This window comes from Pseudopipra pipra, chromosome 2 (genome assembly GCF_036250125.1).
Source record: "Pseudopipra pipra isolate bDixPip1 chromosome 2, bDixPip1.hap1, whole genome shotgun sequence".
Lineage (NCBI taxonomy): Eukaryota > Metazoa > Chordata > Aves > Passeriformes > Pipridae > Pseudopipra > Pseudopipra pipra.
Window position 1 is genome coordinate 84771233 of NC_087550.1, and position 19073 is coordinate 84790305.

The window sequence follows — 19073 nt, forward strand, 5'->3', positions numbered from 1 at the left end:
ATAGATCTTTATAGTCTATTGCTTTCCAGAGGCTCTAAAACAAGCAATGACAAAAAGGCAAGTATGAAAATAAGACTGTCTTTACTTATGTGTTCCCCTAATAAAATTATAAAACACTGTACAAATCCAGAAAACACTGTGAAATAATTTATTCTGACTTCTTTGAAAGTGATGGGATGTTTGGCCACTATTTTCAGCAACAGCAAGCCAGGACATTTTCTTATAGTGAATCTGATCCCTGTAATTAATTACTGGGGTGTATTATTGCTGCCTTGATCTGATTGTACTATTTTAAGCAGATAGAAATTCTGTGACTCCGTCAATAAGATATAGAAACACAGACAATATGAGATTCATCTCATCTTAGATCTATTAATTTAGGAATTTACAATTTAGGTGAATACTACAAACTAGTCATCCAGGTTCCAGCTATAATGAATGGAAAAAGCAGATCTTCCAAAGATGGTGAGTGCCACCTATTTCAGAAAGGATGGGTTGTTCCTGCCTCCAGGTGCCTCCTTCAGCTCTCCTAATTCAGCCATGCATGCAGGTTAGGAGAGTGTTACCTCCTTGGGAAGTCATGATGCCTTGGGAAAAGCAGCAGATGAATGAGAAGGAAATGATGGAACATCAGCCCCACCCAGGTGCTGCTCAGGGGAACAAGGTGGTCAACGCACAACAGAGAGGGAGACTGAGCGTGGGAAGAGGCATGTGTTCGTGCTCCACATGTTCCCATGATGAGCTGGTCTGCAAAAATAGCAGTTGCACAGCTTCAGGCTACAGACCCTTAAATTTAGGTGCCCATCTTTTATGGAACAAAGGGATCTCTAGGCCTAGATTTAGTTTCCTAAACACAGGTAGATAATTAGTGCTGGATGATCTCTCCTGGGCTACCAAGATAGATGCAATAGATATAAAACAGGAACATGTAATGGTTATGCTCTTCTGGACCAGCAGGTGAGGTGAGATAAGCTAGGACATCCCAGCTGCCACTTGTTTGGGGGCATCTGAACCAAAGGCTAGAGCTTCATTAGTTAAAATACGCACTTAGGAATGTATTTCCCATATAGATACCAATGCATGAAGATACATTTTCATCTGCACTCTGCATCTTACTTTGAGGGTCCAGTGTCTTTCAGCTCTGTGCAGATACCTCATATAACCTCAGGCACCTCAACTAGGCCAAGACACCTGTGATAGTTTCGGTCTAGGCCTCCCTGGAGACCAGCTTGTAACCAGGGAAGTACCCTATGCTCCCAGTATTCCATGCTATCCTTTATGTAACCAGAGGTATAAATGAGAAAGGAAGAGAAGCCTTCGCTCTCTTCTCTCCCGGTGAGGTTCTGGAACAGTAAGTCACCGCATTGCTCCCACTTATCTGGAAGCTGAGGCCTGCAGCGACTGCTGTTGCCTGCCATGTGGGAGGTGGAGAGATTTGACTGTGTCTGGCAACCCTGCTTTCCTTGAGGGAAGTGGTGAGATTTCATTTTGCTAGTTCTTTATTTTGTTAGTTCCTGGGTTTTGATTGTGCATATCTGGTTTGGTTTTGTCCATTTTTGTCCCTTTTCCCTTTTCCCCTTTTCCGTTTCCTTTTTTTGGGGGGGGGGGTTGTACAAAGTATTCTCACTGTATATAACTGTGATATATGTAAAATATATATATATATTTTGGTATAATTTGCTTGGTTTTGGTTTCTTTCAGTCTCTACAGTTTTTCTTTCCTTTGCCCAAAAGGGGAGGGGAGGGAAAAGGCTTTTGCTAAGTTTTGGAGACTTGGCAGGAAGCCAACTTGAAACTTCGTCAACACCCATGTGCAGGCAACTAAACAGAGCCTTCTGTATCTGGTTGCAGAGATTTTCTCCCAGGCCTATCAGTAAAATGTGAGACACACCTTTGGAACAGAAGAGGTTATAAACGGTGTGACTGCACTGGCATAGCGATCCTGTTTGAGGTACTTGTATTGCCAGCACTTTGCAAAATGTAATTATATCATATCCATCTGCTTTAGCAGAAAATCAGGGGACCACTACTGTGCTGTGAAGGACAGTCCTACATCTTTAGTCGTTCTGAGATATCGGTGTTAAGTGACCTGTCTTCTAATCAAGGATGCGATGATACTGCATTTCACGCATAAAATCCGAGTGTACAAATTCATTCAACTGTCTTTAATTTGAAATATGGGCATTAGCAGTTGTACAATTTGACAGACTGATCATTTTTATGATGTGTCTCTTGGTATGGCCAATATTTTATCTCTTCATCACCTGCACTTAAATCTTCCTTGCCTTTGGATGCTGTGCATGTGCAATGTGTAATAAAGAAACAGAATTACCTCTCACCCCTGGAGAAGGTGATCCCTGCGAATCAGCACGGTGGCTATTGGCAGGCAGTACACATCATTTGCATTGTGGCTGCCTGTACCCTGCTTGACCTACATATGAATACTGCAATTCACCTAATCCCTACTGCTTGCCCAAAAAAACTCCAGTATAAAAAAGTATGATAATTGCTGCTGCTGCCTGTCACAGGCATAGCATCATACCATAGTATTCATGAGAGCTTATGCAAAATGGTGCTCAACTGGCAGGAAAATTAAAGGGTTAATAAATTCAGACCCATTATTTTTCACTAACTGAACATGTAGGAAATAAAGGAGATGTTTTCTTTTGGCAATAAATTAGCTCCCACCCTTCTTTTGTTTGTTATTACAGTCATGGTTCAAAGCCCTCTACAAAAACAAGGTCCCACTTTATTATAGGACAGTCAGGTTCAGAGCACAGCTTGCAATAAAGAAATTAGCAAACCAGAAGCTGCAATTCTGTAGAAACACTCAAAAACGAAGAGGATTTAAAGTGACAAGATCCAATTAAATTTAATTACCCAAGCTGTATTTTCATTTTAACTGACACTTTTTATTAGGGAGCCACATGCACTAAAGCTAGAAACCTGGGCCAAATTGCATCCCAGTAATACAGTTATCTTATGCAAAATTCTGAGTATCTAATTTTCTAAAATGAAATTAGAGACATGGGGTTTGTAAAAGGTTCTCTTTGTCTGATACTATAAGATGCTGTTTGCAATGTACCTAAACTACTGTATATCTATGCTACAGTAACACCTGATGTACCTAATAAAACTGATTATTGGGAAAAGGTTTTAGCACACCTTTATTATTTTTTAATATGGGAGTATTCAGTATAAATCAGAGGTTTAATCACTTCAGTATAAATCAGAGACTAAACAGCAAGGTTCAATTCAAATCTAAAACTCTTGAAAACTGAAGCATAAAATATGATTTTGACAAGAGAAAGTTATTTATGAATCTTTTAATTTTAAAATTAAAATGGCATATAAAGCTGGACCAAATGATAATTTTATCATCACCTTATTTGTTCCCATGGCAGAAAAGAGCAGAGAACAAACCACTGTGAGACTTAGGAGTTCTTTCCATGCCTCTGATTTTAAACAATACATTGCAAAAATTTTGAAATAAAAAAATTGAAAAACACCAGGTGAGTCACTGAACAATTGATAAGAAAACAAGAGAAGGGATGTATTTATTTAAGAAGGTCAAGTCAGTGGGAACAGCCTAGCTTGAGACCTTTAGCATGAGGATTTAAGAAATGCATGAGATTGTACGGTGATCCTTCGGTCCTGAGGGTTGAGTAGGATGTGCCAATGCCTTTGGTGGCTGTGAGTGGGAATATCACTGGTGTCAGCACCTCAGTGCCCACATCATGCCTGCTGGCAGCCCTCACAAGGAGTAGGATTAGCACTCCCCCAGGAGCACGATAAAGAATGAGTGCACACTGTCTCCCTTCCTTGGCTGGACCATAATTCCCCCATGAGTATAGCAATAGTCCGGCTCAGTCCCACGGAAGACCTGCACTGCTGTGCTCCCTCCAGCCACTCTTCACAGCCTCTCAGGCTGGTAGGGACATGCATGGATGGCATGAGGGCCTCTCCTGCCAGCAGCAACAAGACTCTGAAGGGCTGTTGCAAGGAGGCCGGGACCAACCACAAGCTCCCTCTTTTTTTTGCCTGGAGGAGAGGAGAGATGCTGAGGTGCCAGGCTTCAGAGGGAAAGTGCTTCCCCACATTAGCTGTCTCCTTTACAGGTATGCACACAGCATTACCAAGAGCATTACCACAAACTGCATTTGAGAAAGTGAAGTTGGCTCCCTTTTCTGTCAAGTACTGCTTCTAAACATCTCAGGTTTCTAAGCAGAAGAGGGCTGTGGCTACTAAGGCTCTGTTTTGGTATAGGAGAAGGGAGAGGAAGAGACTGGGATAGAGTCCCAGACTTTTTTTTGTAAAGTGTGAAAATAAAGAATGCAATTACCTCATGGGAGTGAATTCAGAGCCAAAAAATTATCTGTAATCTATTTAGAGAGTGGAATTAGGTGCAGCCACAGTCACATGGCTCTCCACGCAGTTTCTCTGTCATTCCCCTTTGTAACTTTTCAGCTTAATTTCCTGTGAAGACAGTAAAGAATGTGGGTATTAACACCTACCAGAACAAACACGGTGGCAGACCTGTTGGAGTGGCTCCAGAGGAGTGCTGCAAAAATGATCACAGGGCTGGAGCACCTTTCCTACAAAGACAGGCTGAGAGAGTTGGGGTTGTTCAGCCTGGAGGAGAGAAGTCTCTGGGGACACCTTATAGCAGCTTTCCAGTACCTAACAGGGGCCTACATGAAAGCTGCAGAGTGAGTTTTAAAAGAGCCTGTAGTGATACAACAAGGGAGAATGGCTTCAGACTAAAAGAGGGTAAGTTTGGATTAGATATACGGAAAAAATTCTTTACTGTGAGGGTCTTGAGGCACTGGAAGAGGTTGCCCAGAGTAGTTGTAGGTGTCCCATCCCTGGAAGTGTTCAAGGCCAGACTGTATAGGGCTTTGAGCAACCTGGTCTAGTGGAAGGTATGATTCTACTAATACCTTAGCACTCTCCTCTACCCACATTAGGCCAGAAGAGTAGAGCTACCACAAGAATTGGATCATTTATTTACCAACTTTCTACTTAATAACACATTTGAAAAAAAAAACCAGTGCCATGCACATCCTCTCCCAAAATTGAATAGCTTCCTTGAGGTAGTGCCATATGAATATATTACAGGAATTAGAATGTAAATGCTTCATACCATCACTTTTATTTGGAGGTGTCACCCTGGCTAATTGCATGCCCCTGTCCACAATAGCAGAAAGCCTGGTGGTGAAGTGGTTCATATTTGAGGCAAACTCATAATGTGTTACAGGAAATTTTATCCAGTGAAGGAGGCTGGACCAAAGGGAAAAATGGGGCCATAAAGCAAACAAATCCCAATTTTCATGAGGTACTCTGGCTCTATTCCTCTACTGGAATTTTAAATGTTTAGACCTAAGATTGACATTCCTTTGAGGAAAAAGAAATCTATATGCTCATATATTCCAAAAGTAGGAGTATTCACAGCTAACTTAATGAATACCTTCCCCCAGTAATAGAAACACAATGATGGCCAGAAAGTATTCAACAAAGAGCCACCAAGCTCACACAGGTAAGTTAGGCCAGTTACTGCAGTTGATTGCACCAAGAGGACCATGCACTTAGCATCCTTTCTGGCTGTCTCTTACCTCCTATCCTGAACAGCTGTTACATACTCCCAAGGGCTGCCTATAGGAATAATCCAGAGAAAGTCTCAAACTTGCCTTCAGATGCATACTATGACTCCTTACTGGGTCCACCAGCAAACCCCAAACCCACTGCACCTACACATGAAAGATCCTTTGTCAGACACATTCTTTTCCTTCCTCCTTTCACATCAAAATTAATGAGGGAAGAACCAGGTTTAAGTAAAATGCACTATAAAAAAGTTTTTTTAAAGATCAAGTAGAAAGAAGGGGAGAACATACCTATGCAAAATGTAAAGGGCTACATTATCCCAAGAACCAGGACTCCCCATCATGGCTAACCCCAGTTCATACATGGTTATGAGCTGTATGTGAACTCACATGTGTCCCATGCCCACCTTTGTATGACCCCCAGCTCCTCTGATACCTGTCTTCGCAGTGCAACATAGGACAAGTGAACAATGGGACAGAGGTCTTCACCTTCCTGATGTAATTTCAGATCCATTCAGCTCTCAAATCCCAGAAGTCCTGAGTGAAACCTGGCTTGCCAGGTACTGATTTGTCTCCACTTTTTTGCCTCTCGCTGCCCAAGCAACACAGAAATTCAAACACAGTGTATGCTGATTCAATTGCTAATTATACAAAAAAAAAAATTACAAACATGAATAATTTTGATACAATTCATTCTAAAGATACTACACATATTATAAGCTGCCCTGACTAGCCCTTGCTGTAAATAAGACTAAGGCCTAACTCAGACCCTTTGAAGTTAGTCCTTCTCCTGAGAAAGACAGGAGAAATGCTCATGGTGGTGTCAGTGGGTGTCTGGGGTGTCACCTTCATACTCAGAAAGCAATAAAGTAGAATCTGATTAACATTCTGGACAACTAACTAACAAATACATTTCACTTTACTACCAGTCTTTCCTAAAAGCAGCAATAATACAAAAGAAATAAATTGTCTTTCTTTGCATAAAACATTAATTTCTCTAACCTTTTATAATTTTCTTGTTATTTCTGTCACTTTTGATATGTTTCCACCTTCAAATATTCATTAAATGTGAACATTATAGGACACACAGAATAATCAAAGAGCTTCTTATTCTTCCAGTTGAGGGATATTTAGTGATGTGATAAATCAGTTTAACCAAGATATCAAACATCAAGCAGATTGTCAGAAAAAAAGAACAAGCTGTTATACAAGTCATATACATTTTAATTTTGTAACTTCCAATTACCTGCTCAGACAGCTTCTCCCTTTATTGCCATTCAAAGTCCATTAATTAAAAGTCACCCATTTAAGAACAATGCCTGAAGAAAAAAAATCCAATTTCAGCCCATAGCCACATATTTGTTTAGAAGGATGAATGACTGAAGTGGAAAAGCCCACCCAGCATCCAGTCGCACACATACCATGAATGGCTCTAAAGTGCCTTTCGGGTGAGCAAACAAATCGTGTAATTCTATCATGTGCTGATTCAAAAATAAATGCTGGCAGACTCAGTAGGCTCTGTCTGGCTCTGGAGGGTGTCTAGTTTCTAGCACCAGGGAGAATTAACAGGTTTGTAGTCATTTCCATGCTAGTCTGTAGAAACAACTATAGAAGTCTATGGAAGGTATTCATTAAGATTGAAAATGGGGGAAACAGCTTCTCTTGGATGAATGAAAATATGTCGTTTAGCTGGTTGGTGAGCCTCGCTCACAGGTTCTGAGCTAATTCAGTCTTCAGATTTGATGTCAGAAGGATATTCCCCCAAGCTCCAGACTGGCTGTGCTTGCTGGAAGGCCCTTCATTCTCCATAGGATAATCTAGTAGGTTTTTTAACATGTCCCGACTCAGCACAGGATTTTGGGGTTTGATGGGGGTCTTGGTCTCTCCTGCTCTCTTTCTGAGACACACTGTTTTGTGAAGCTTGGTGATTTCCTACAGGCTAGGTCTGCACTGACATGTTGAAAGTGGCAACGCAGTCAAAGCATCCATTCATGTCTCAGGCTGGGTGTCATATTTCGAACATAGAAGACAATAATTTAGTTTTACTACAGTTTGTGTTCTACATCTTCTGTAGGACTTTAGTTTTCATGGTGGTCACCTTGAAGTCTACAAATTTTATTGCATATGTATATTCGTGCATACATACAGAATCAATCAGAATGAAAAATATACACAGTTAATTTGACTAAAGAATGCTGGAAATAGGTCCAAACAAATGCCAACACTTCATCAAGCAAAGCAAGACTGGGAGAAAATCCAGAGATACCATTTGTTTGCCTGGTTAAGCTGTATTGTTATGCTCTGTCCTCCTTCAGTACACCCCCACTTTTTGTACTAATCTTCTCTACATCTGCTGCCAGCTAGGCCAAGCTCAAACAGCAGTGTCAATTCAAGGGTCAGAGAGGTCAACGGTGACACCCGATTTAAGTGTTATTCACTCTGATGCTGTGACAAGACAGATACAGCATGGCCTGACTAAAGTGATGTATGTTAAATTTGTTGCAAATTACTGGCATGATGGATCTATTGATGACCCATTCTAGCTGTCAGGATGTCTCTATCAGTCTCTCAGTTACGCTTTCTCCTGATGCTCAACCCCATCCCCCTCTGACTGCTCCCATCAGACACAGGGTTGCTTCACAGTCCCTGAGAAACTCCAGGTGCAAAGCACAGGGAAACAAAGCATCAGCATCTGCTGTGAACCTGAGGAGCTTTGGAAGTCATCTCATGAGGGATAAAAGTTTGCATTATTTGGACACCTATAAAAAGGATTTGTTAATAATAGCACTTCAAGATAATTCCTATCTTCATGCAAAATGTTGGAAGCACAATTATTTGAGCTCTTGCTTGAAGCACCTCACTCATCTAATAAATGCTCAGAACCTGCACAGTTAGCTTTTTAGCTTTTGCTCTCAAGCAGAGCTGACCCAAAATATCCACAGCAGAAAGTGGGAGAACAGGAAAAGGCAGTCAGAGACTACCCAGAATGTTTCCTTCCTACTTCTCCCTTCTCTTCCAGTCAAAGGAATATCTAGCTTATGTGGCAAGTGACACCACAGCCATGGGAGGGAAGGACAGCAACCACTTTAGAGAAGGTTGCTGGAAGAATCACAGCTTTCCTGCTGCCCAGTGCAGCTGATACTCTTCCCTTCATTCCCCATGGGAAACAGGGTATGTGTGGGAACCCAGGTCTGACTTTTGTCTTTGCCATGCCGGAATTTGGGACAGGCATGGAAGTCCAATTTAGTGAAACAGCGTGAAACTGATGGAGACCAAATCCTCTCAAGTATAATAGATCATTTCTACTTTCAAACCAATGTCCCTCCTTTGAGTGCTTTCCCCTGGCCAGGTGCAGTAGTAATTACAGAAGTACAGCCCTTACACACATTTTAGCGCAGATAGGCAAAGCCCCTAATCACTATGATAAACTACATCCCATTCCATAATTACATTTAAGGAACACCTCATGTGAATTTCTTTGAAAGCATTCATATTATTTGGTTGGTTTTTTGCATTACCTCCACTGTAGCTCTGAGGCTTCCTAAGTTAGTTTTGTTCTTCCTACTTCCTACTGCTTCTGTACCTGTTGTTCTTTCGTTCTGACCACAGAGTCAGAGCGCCTCTGTCTGAATGTCAGAGTCAGAATGTCTGACTGACATCTGTTTCATCTAGTGTTGCAGAGCAATTTTGTGATTTCTTCACAAGCAGAGGGAGAGTGCAACTCACTGCAGTCCCTGTATTCTCAACAATTTGCATTGATGGCCCAGGTGTTTCTGCTCTCCTGTGTTCTCTTGGATTACACTGAATGTCACCCAAAAAACAAGGATATTCAGGAATGTTGAAATGCAGTGCCCAAACTGGAGACAATCATGATAGTTAGTGAGGAAGAGAACATTTGCAAAGCTGAAGATGTTCTCAGAACACACAGCTATTAGGAAGGACCATTAGGGAATATGAGGAGTGGAGAAAACTTCTTTATTGCTTTCAGTTGAACTTGTCATTGGAAGACCAATATGGCTATTAAATTTCCAGGTCCACGAACATCTTCAGCATTTTTCATCATGACGCATATCTGACCTCTTCTATTTTAAGCTGAGTAATCAAAACCCTAAAGAAAGTAAGAACAGCAAAGAAGCTTGGGCAACTTTATTTTAGAATTGGAATAGTGTCAGACAAGGTTGTGGTTCCCTAGTTCATTTTAATCCCTTGTGACTGTTCATCCATGGCAGAGATGAAACACTGACGAGGAAAAAAGACTCTTGAAAAAATTGTGGGCCCTTCAGCAATTATATGTTGCTAGAAATAAAAAGAATTTTGCTTAGTTATGTGTAGATTGAATTGAGTCCCAAAATAGTACAATATCTGTTACTTAAATGTTACACTCAAAATTTTCAGGTGAGCCTTAAAACATCTTACAGCATTATAAATTATTATATGTGGTATCCAGATCTGTTGCGGATCCAAGGGGAAGAGGGGACAGGACACGAGGGTGGGTGCAAGCAGACTTGTTTATTCAGGCGTGCGCCCGATTCTTAAATGTCCCGCCAGGGGAAGGGGGCAGAACATCGAGTGGGCTATCAGACAGACAAATGGGGGAGCAAATCAGAACAGGGCACAGGCAAAAGGGGGAGGAGGAAGCCTGGGCATGTGCAGTTGTGCACTGTGTAGCATGAATACAGTGAAACCACATAATAACAGTAAAGTCCATATGAAAGTCCTGCCAATTGCTGTATGCTTTTCTCCATGCCTGGAACTGTTCTCATCCTGAATCTTGCTTCTCTACACAGATCTACCTTTCCTTCATCATAAATAAACACAAAACAGTCACCTGGATGGTCCAGTGCCTAAAAAAGAGATCTCAGCTCAGCTCAGTTCATACTCTGGAAGCCATCAGGTGATGCCGAGAAAATAAAGACACAAAAGGTAAAAGAAAGTAATTTTCAAAAGTCTCCAGCATGATTTGCTCTTTTCTTGTGGAATTTTTTTTTTATTTGAATAAATCCACCAGCATAGGATCACATTAAGACTCTTTCTTAATAGCAGACTTTCAAATCAGAGCACTCATATGTATTTATCTGAACTTCATATCATCTCAAAAACTGACAACATGAGAGTCATGGCACTCCTCAACCAGACTGCAGCAAAATGCTGTAACTTATCATACAGTGGTTAGGAAACACTGGCTGACAGTGAACACTGCACCACATAGAAAGAATCATAGAATTGTAGAAAGGTTTGGATTGGAAAGGACCTTAAAGATCATCCAGTTCCAATATCTCTGCCGTGGGGCAGGGATGACACTCACTAGATCAGGCTGCTCAGGGTACCATCCAGTCTGGCCTTGAAAACCTTCAGGGATGAGACATCCACAGCTTCTCTGGGCAACCTGTTCCCATGCCTCGCTTCTCTTTGGGTAAAGAATTTTTTCCTGATATCTAATCTAAATCTTTTATTTTAAAATCTTTCCCCCTTGTCCACATCTTATTAGCAAGACTGACAGCATTAGCTGCTATGTCCCTGTGCTCTGCTTGTTCCAGGAGGCTTAATTAAATTATTATCTTCAAAGAATTTGTCTATATCTCACAGAATCACAGAATATGCCGAGCTGGAAGGGTCCACAAGGATCACTGAGTCCAACTCATGGCCCTGCTGTAAGTCTCTTGGTGACACTGGCCAAGAAGATTAAAATATAGCTTTAAGTTGTCAGATAAGGGAGTTGTCCACACCACTCACTACCACTTGTTGGAACATTCTTAGCAGCCATCCCAAGTATGAGGGATATCTTTTGGGAACTAATCACCATAGCATACTCATCACCTTCCACTCCAAGGGCAAGGCATGTTTTTATAGCACCATCTTTACTAACATAAACAGAACACTTGTGTGCATACACATTTTTAAGTGTGTATGCACACAAGACTGATCTTTAGGGAAGAAGATGTCGACACAGAATACACGTTAGCCATGTTGACTTATCCTGCCCTGCAAATACTAAAAGTTCTATAGTAGAGCTGGAGAAATACATGTAAAATTTTATTTCATTACTGGAAAATTTAGAGACCCTATTTGGAGAACTAATGAACCTAGTGTAGAAAAACAGAAACACTTCACATGGAAGTGAACCCCTTTCTCCTTACCCATGGATCTATTTCCAGTCCAGCTGGTAGAAACACTCAGGTTTGCTCCCTCTTGGCTGGAAAATTCATTCCATATGTCTAGGTACACACACATAGAACATCTAGTGTTCTTGTGATAAGCTGAGTGATTTGGGGTGGAATTTAACTTCTTCAGGCAAAGGCAGAAATTGGACCAGAAATTTCACTTCCTGGAAAGGTTCTAACCACTAAGCAATTGCTTTGAAAAGCTATATTTCAAAACAGAGTGTGAACTACATTCCATTTTAAGAGTGATTCTTTTATCAAACCCGTCAAAGGAGTTAAATGACAAAGAATGTCCCTTCTGCTTTGGTGATGCTTGGAACCAAAATGCTCAGTGGTGAGATCCACACACAGAATTATAACCCTCAAGACCCAGGGAAATTCATGTTCAAAGACCACAGTGTGTCTGATATAGAAGCACTTACAGTCTTAGAGTAACAACAGAGTGAAGGTTGTTGAGGACAGTCATTTTGAAAGAAAATAGCTACAATTCATTTGAATGTACAAAACCCCCAATTTCTGAAAATTAATAAAATCAAAGCCTAAGGTAATTTGACTTCAGACATGAGTACATTTTTTACTCTAGGCAAAACTATGGTTATCCCCATGGTTTTGTATCCTCTTTCTTTTCTTTCTTTCATCCTTATTTTCTTTCCTCCACTCACTCTTTCAATCCTCCACACTTTAGCTATCTCTTTCTCTTTTTATTATTTTCTCTTTATTTCTTTCTCTTTTCACCTTTCCTTCTTTTTCTTTTCTCTCTCTTCTCTGCTCTTCTCTGCTCTGCTCTACTCTGCTCTGGGGTAGAGAAAAAATAGTGACTACAGCTTTTCAGCCCAGCTCAGGAAAGATACAAACATCTGTGGGACTATCACCCTATAAAGCAAATTCTCTAATTTGTCTTGGAATGGACAGATCTTTAAGTGAATACACTTGCAGGCAGTGGAAAGAAACTCTGGAGTAAATACAAAAATATTTTATGAAGACATAAAAAGACAGACAACTATGACATCATACCTTACTGCTTGCTATTCAGAAAGGAAGAAAAGGGTAGGTTTTTTTTAGATACTATAACATGGCATATAAATCAAATATGGATATTTTGTTGTATTAGTAAGTTTTTTATTATGTTAATATGTTCCTCATTGTATTGGAGAAATCTATGTCTCTAGTATAATCCAAAAGACATCCAAATATGAAAGCAAATCCTGGCTAAAATGATCCAAATTCCTTAAGCTTATTATGACAGTGACATTTTTGTCATGTTAGCACCTTTTTATGTTACATTACTGAAAACCAATGAAAATGTGATATGAGAATTACATATGCATATGCACATAGTTAATAATATTCATCAAGTTACTATTTTGAGAAACAACTTTTCCAGCTATAAAATGAGTAAAAAATCATAAGGTCATTTCTAACAGGTTGACCTCTCTGAGCAATGCCACTCATCATCTCCTGCAGAAGACTACCTGCAGGTAAACTCCTGAGACCAGATAATATGCCTACAGGAGACTGAAGTACTGAAGGGATATAAAAGTGCTGACAACAATTGTCATTTGCCATCAGTAATTCCAAGGAATTTGGCATTTGGATGAGGACAGCTTTCAGCATGACATTTCTTCCAAGTTGTATGACCACATCTTGAGAGATCCAGGTTGAACCTATTGACCACATCTACGTATCTCTGACCATTAATTCCATCTCTTGATGCTTGTACACTGGGGAATGTCCTCGATGTTCAGAGAAGCAGGTATGTACCCATGACTACAGAACAGGGCTGCATAAAAAACAGCTTTAAACTATTATGATTAAACCTTTCAAAAGTCTTTCCAAACAGCGATGTAATGATGATCGGATTAACATCCATCATGTAATAATAATAGGTAATGAATAATATATCTTGATTACAGCTCATCTCAGGCCAATTATCACTAAAACAGATATGAACAAAGCAAGCCAGATGGTCTGTTAAAGAATGTCTATAAATATCCCAGCCACGCACCCTCTGGCATAAAGTGCCAAGATCTGCTTCCACTATTCACAGCAGGGAGCACCTTTCTCAGGGAATAATCTTCCTCAGCAATTTGTTGAAACTGAAGTCCTTATTTGAAACTGAAGTCCTTATTTGAAGGATAAAGTACAGGATAAAGGGGAGTTATAAAGAATAAAGTTGGAATAAAGTTGGAATAAAATAGAAATGTAAATGCAGGAAAGTCTTGTGGTAGAGTGTCTCTCAAATATGAAGAGTCTGTACCATGTAACCTCTTTGTGACTCTGATGCTAAGCCTCCAAGATAAAATAAACTTCCCACAAAATGGCTCAGTAACAAACAAAAAATGATTGTGTATGAAACCGCTCGAGCTATAATGAGACTAATGCAATGTGCAGTGCTTTAAATTGCTGAGAAGTTTGGAATCTTTTTTCTTTGTCTTTCCTGGGGCTTCTCTGTGTGCTGTAACTTCTCTATGCATGGAGAGTATAGTTAGTATTTTCATTTGCTGCCTAAGTAGCAAATTACCCTGTAAACAGCCCACAAGAGCTGGTCTGTAATTGAATTGTAACTGTTGACTTTAGACATTTGGTATATTTGCTGCAAGAAGTAAATTTTCAAAACTTCATCTTGATGCAGTCAGACAAAATGAAAGGTAATATTCTTTATCTGCCACAGATTGCTGCAGATGAACTGCTTTCATATGAGCTTAAATAAGATTTAGTGTATTCCATCCTTCAGCTGGCCACAATTGAAAGTGATCAGGATCAATATAGCTGCCCCTGAATGCAGCCCAGTATTGTGCATTACAATAGAGGAAATGGCTGTATTCAAAATTTTCCTGTGTCAAATTAATTTCCATGTTATCTCCAAATTCAATTAGATGGGAACCCCGTGTAACTAAAAAAGTGTCCGACATCCCTTAGTGACAAATTACGGTGCTTAGTGTGCATATCAAGGTGAAGTGTTGAGCCTTGCTAATCTTCTCACTAATTCTCAATTACCGTAAAATGAAGCCATAAATCACACAGACAGGGGATCGATGGAAATGTTGTTTTCAGGGTGATTGGCAGCCTCCCCAAAGGTTTTCTGTAAGTTGGTTTAAGGTTACCATTCTCTAAGGGGAGGGATGAGGTAGTCTTGCTCAATCTCTATGATATAGGCCCACAGGCCTTTTGGGGATAGTGGGGAGGGACAGCACCAATTTCAGCCCATCAGACATCCAATTTTTCTCCTTTTCATACCTGCTGTAGTAAATGAGAAACAAATTAAATTTCACTCCACTATCTCCACAGAAACCATTTAAATTTTTCATGGAAACTAAATTGTCCCTAGACAAATAGCCCCCTGATTCTATGAAAATATACTGGAGCGCTGGGGACAGAAATAAATTTGTGTCACTCTGGATATGCCATTCTCTGTAATGTCATTCAGTGCCGGCCAATAAATGAGTCCCTCCTGGAACACAATGGTAAAGCCTTGTGCTCTGGTGGATTTGCATTGTTCCCCCACTCTGGAGCGGTCTAATATTCTTCCTGTTATTAATTTGCAGCCTAGGTTTTACATTCATGAGGCCAAGATTGAAATGTAAATGAGGCACAAAATAAGTAGTCAGCAGTAGCCCTGGCCGAGCAGCCTGTGTCATAGACTCATGGACTTACATGAAAATAGTTATCACTCAGAGAGATTAGCAGCTCAGAACATCAATCACTGCTGCAAGGAAACAATGAATAAAATTGCCCCGACACGAGGAAGGAAATTACCAGAGCTTTAAAGTGGAAAGGGAATATGTAATACTACTACCTGTTGTCGAAGCACTAAGATGGCTGTAATAAAAGAAGATGGGCTCCTTCTCTCTCTCTTTCTTCCCCTCCCCTTTTTCTGTTGATCGCTGATATTTAAATTGTGCCATTTTTCTCATCTCAATTTATCTACTAAATGAGCTGCAGTTCCTTGGCCAGAGGTATATGATACTTCACATAACACTCAAATGAAACCCACAGTTTTGAGTCTGAACCAGCTTTAAAATGATGACACCCTATATATCATCCAATCTCTTGGCAAACAAATAGGTATATAAAGCCAGAGTCCTCATGTTTCAGAGAGCCTCAGAGGATGCTGGACTTCAGACTGGGAGACAAAAGTGATTTTACTCTGCTGTTGTGCTTCCCTAATTCTCAGATGGTACAGAAGTGTGCAGGACACAATGCAAGTGGGGCATTCTCAGGCCAGCTCTTCCTCAACTAACTCTGAGCAACTCTAAGGAGCTCTCCCAAGACCTATCAATAACCAGGATCTGGAGAAGATTCAGCTAATTTTCCTTTATTTCATTAGCTCTGATCACACTCTTCAAAAGAGGAGGGGTTGTGGAGCCTCTCTGCCTACTCAAAGCTACCCCAAATTTCTCCTGATGGCTGGAGAATTTTCAGGTGCATGTATCCATAGATAAGAGTGGCCGTGCTGACCTTGGTCCACAACTTCTGCTCAGATAAATAATTTCTTAAAATACACTAGTTCATACCTCTACTTAGTATAGCATGGTTTCTACAGTGATATTAAATTTGTATAGCTGAGTGCTCAGAAGCAACACATTTTCTGGACTAATTCTTCACCTTATTAGAATATAACATTCTTATTAGAGTATGTTACATTACCTGTTGGACTTTTTTAATGTGTGTGTTCTCCATATTCAGTAAATGCAAACGACTATTCCATCTACCACAGTTAGTTTTGCCTTTATGAGGACATTTGCCTGATTATTACGTATGGATGGCAAGAACACTTTCTTACAGTGCTCGTTCTTTAGACAACAGAGATATAGCCACATTTTACTAAGAAACTTCCAGTTTTGGGTCTAACATTTCATTCCCCAAAATTTAGATTTTCAACCATAAAAATAGCTTTAAAAGTGTGTTCTAGTAAAATGAATTCAAAGAAAATGCCAAAAAAAACCACTAACCCTTCCTATTCTGAGGTAGCTGATAAATGTGGTTGGTCACAAGAGTGACACGCACATATGCCTCTGCAGTGGGCAGGAGCATCCCTCTGGCTTTCACAAAGACACTGGATTCCTTCTCATGTATCTATCTTCAAAAAATCTGTTTGCAGGGAGAAGTGTATATCAGGAAATGGTTCAGCCTGGGTATGCTTTCAGTTGCCGTACAATTCTTAAGACTGTTCAAAAAGATATCAAATATGAAACAGTTAAGAATAAAATGTCTCCCTCTTAATGCAACTTGATTTGGGACATAAGATAAATTATTTAAAACTTATTGCCTTAGCTATCACATTCCATGTAACACCTCTCAATTAGGATGTAAATGTTTTTCATGCACAAATGCCACAGGATTCTGAAAACCTGTATGTTTTGATACCAGTTTTTAAAACAGGCAAACTGAGTCTTAGAAAATTGGCTTAGGAAATTGACAATATCAGTAAGACTGGAAACCAAATCTCCGTTTTCTGTGCAAGACACTAGATCATGCTGCCTTCAGAAGTCAGCTTTCTATTCCATTCCTTATCAGGAGGAAGAATTAATTAATGTATGTAAGACATCGAAGTAAGCCAGTAGAAAAATTCTGTGTGAATGCATGATACCATGAATATTTCTTGTTATATAGACAATGGACATTTTGGTCAAATAATCCCTGGAGAATCAGGACTGAGCTGAACAAAATATTAGCATATCAGAGCTATTGCATATCAGAGAAAGCAACACTTGAAAAGCTACTTTTTTCGCAATAGAGATGCTACTATTTTCATTGCATGTTCATTTTAAAAGCACAATACAGCCATATACAAAGCGAGTTTTGAACAATAATGTGTAGTAATGTGTTCAGCAACCTTTATTCTGTTTCTTTCTGCAGAACTTCACTAAAGATAATGCAGACAGATAAGAAAAGGAACTTAAAATTTAAAAGAAGCAAAAGCCAACATAAAATCAGAGTTTCAGCTGTGTATTAAAATGTTCTTTAGAGCATCTGAGGAAGTGATCATGGGTAAGCTTGCAGAAGACACTGAGCCTTAAACTGCTTTGATCTTTTTTTGCCTAGTTTAAAAAGACAAAGTCAGGCCCAACTTGTTACTGTAGCTTTAGAGCCCAGCAGCAGCATGCAATTTGTGGCTAAGGAGCACGAGCAACACAACTTACGCGGTTCTCACACCAGGCATCAGCTTCTGTTCTCAACCCCTCCTCTTTTCCTCATGTTGCCATTGTCTTCACTCTTAATGTCTCAGAGTATCTTTTTAATTGCTTATCAAATGGATAGTTATTGTATCATAAAATCTTCAAAGCCATTTCCTAGTCCCATTCAGTTGAGGAGCTGAACTTTTATACAATGATATATCACAATGGATTATGCTAATAAGCTTGTTAATAGCTCTAGCGGTGTTAACTGAGCGCATTAAAACAAACTGGTCCTTGCAATAGATTGGGAAATGTTTCATAAGGGGCATGTGATCTGAGAGCGGTCACGACAAGGCCAGTAAATAATAGCAGAAACTGGCATGACCAAAGAAATACTCACCTAAATTATTTATATGTTAATCAAAAATACAGTTGTTAAGCAATATCATTAGTTCATTACTAATTGGTTTATGGATTTGTGATGAATTACTTATTTGCATGCAAAGTAAACCCTCAGCCTTTTGTTCATCATTTCTAACCTTCGAATCTTTGCAGGTTTCCTCTCTGCAGCCCTCCTCCTTCACTAAAATGATTACATCAGCTCGTCAGACAAAGTAGATTTTCCAGGTAAAGACATAATTTTCTTCTGAAATGTGTGCAATATACTATTGTCATATATTTTTTAAAAGTCATAATATATCAGAGTTTCATGCTTAAGAGATATGCAATTAATGCTATACAGTGTATATTTCTCCTTAACCTCCACCAAAAATCCTACACTTTGAATGTTTATTAGTAGTGGAGACAGTGATCTTGTTTTGTTCATATATATCAAGTTGGACTGTCAGGCATGATATTGTGGGGAATGTTAAATTCCGCTTTACTTATGATCAAATTGGGCTGAATACAACCTAGGTACTTAAGCACACCTCCGTATCTACTGTGGGACATCCTAGAGATGTCCAGGGTGGTCTCAACAAAGGTGAAGATCAACCTTTCCTGTGGCACCTGAAGTCATTGGCAAGTTTCTTAATTATGAGGTTTTCAGAACTGCAGTCTCTCATCAAGCACTTCTCGTCCTTTGTTTTCGTGTCTTCCTCATCTTCTTATTGCAGCTCCTTCTTGTCATCTTCTCTGGTTTTCTACTTCCATTTCCCTCTGTGTAACATTTTCTCTGCCCAGTTGCCCCCTCCA

General features: G+C 39.8%; 1 long non-coding RNA gene across 1 annotated transcript; it reads left to right on the forward strand.

The window, feature by feature from the left end:
• The first annotated feature begins 590 nt into the window (after positions 1 to 590).
• On the forward strand, positions 591 to 2200 carry LOC135407035 (uncharacterized). Its single transcript, XR_010426654.1, has 2 exons — positions 591 to 1475; positions 1851 to 2200. It is a non-coding gene; the product is annotated as an uncharacterized LOC135407035 (long non-coding RNA).
• The last annotated feature ends 16873 nt before the right edge of the window (positions 2201 to 19073 follow it).